Consider the following 1,348-nt stretch of genomic DNA (forward strand, 5'->3'; position numbering starts at 1 on the left):
AAGAGCAGGCTGTGCAAGGTCACACAGTGAGGTAGAGCAGACGCTGGCCTATTTGGGCTGCCTGCTTCTCACTGGCAGCCATTCCCGAAAGTCAGCCGCTGATTTCCTCGCAACAAGGTAAATGAAATAAACATACCCGAAGCCACCAAGCAACTTGAATGAGGTGCGGGTCCAAGTACTATTTCCACGGCATGTACTCTGGCATGTGTGCGTGTGCAGCTTGTGCAAAATCCCAGCTCCAAAGGGCGGAGGCTGGGTTAGCATGACCCTCATGAGATTTCCTCTGCGTGATTTCAAGGGCAGGGACCCCTTCCAGCTGGTGCATGAAGTGCGTTTGGCTGGACGGTGATGGAATAGAAAGTGCACGGAATTAAAACCAGGGAAGCCCAAATCATTATCTATTATGCAACAATCAGAGGAAACTGTCTGCATTTCGTAGTGCTGCTGTAACAGAAACAGGAAACTCGACAGAAATCCCACAAATGGGTGACCTTAAAGAACAGGAATTTATTCTCTCACAGTTCAGGAGGCTAAAAGTTGAATTCAGGGACACCAGCTCTAGGGGGAGGCTCACTCTCTGTTGACTCTGAGGGAAGGTCCTTGTCTCTCTCAGCTTCTATATCCCTTGGGTTTCTTGCTTCCTTGGCAATCCTCACATGGAATCATCCTCCCCAGTATGTGTTCCTTTGCCTTTGTCTAATCTGCTCTTTTTATATCTCAGAAGTGATTAGGCTTAGGACACAACTTCCTCTGATATGGCCTTGTTAACAAAGAAAACCCTTTTCCCAAAAGCGATTACATCCACAGGTAGGGAGGTGAGGATTCCAACACACATTTGGGGGTACACAGTTCAATCTATAACAGAAACCATTTTTTCTGAGCATTGACTCTACACCCATTATTTTATTTAATCCTCCAGGTTACCCAGAGAGGTGGTTATTACCAATAACCCCACTGTACAGATAAGGAAACTGAGGTCCAGAGGTGATGAGAAAATAAAGAACTTGCCCAGAAGCACACAGATAGAGCCAGGAAGGCCACTGGACTGAGGGGTTCCTCGATGCGGGGCATTCACAAACCAGGACAAGATGGTCACCCTAGAGCTGCTTACTGTCTTCATCTATAAATGAGGACAGTCAAACCTGACTCTGGTGGGGACGAGGATGCAAAATATGGCAGTAGGTGAGGATGTGATTTTGGAAGGAAGAGAGACACAGTGTTGCGGAATTTGTCATTTGGATTATGATGGAAAGTGGAGAGTCATAAGACTCCTCTGTCCACTCATTCAGACTCAGAGCTCTCTCTCTCTCTCTCTCTCTCTCTCTCTCTCTCTCTCTCTCTCTCTCTC

This window comes from Trichechus manatus, unplaced genomic scaffold, assembly GCF_000243295.1.
Source record: "Trichechus manatus latirostris isolate Lorelei unplaced genomic scaffold, TriManLat1.0 scaffold00061, whole genome shotgun sequence".
NCBI classification, from domain to species: Eukaryota; Metazoa; Chordata; class Mammalia; order Sirenia; family Trichechidae; genus Trichechus; species Trichechus manatus.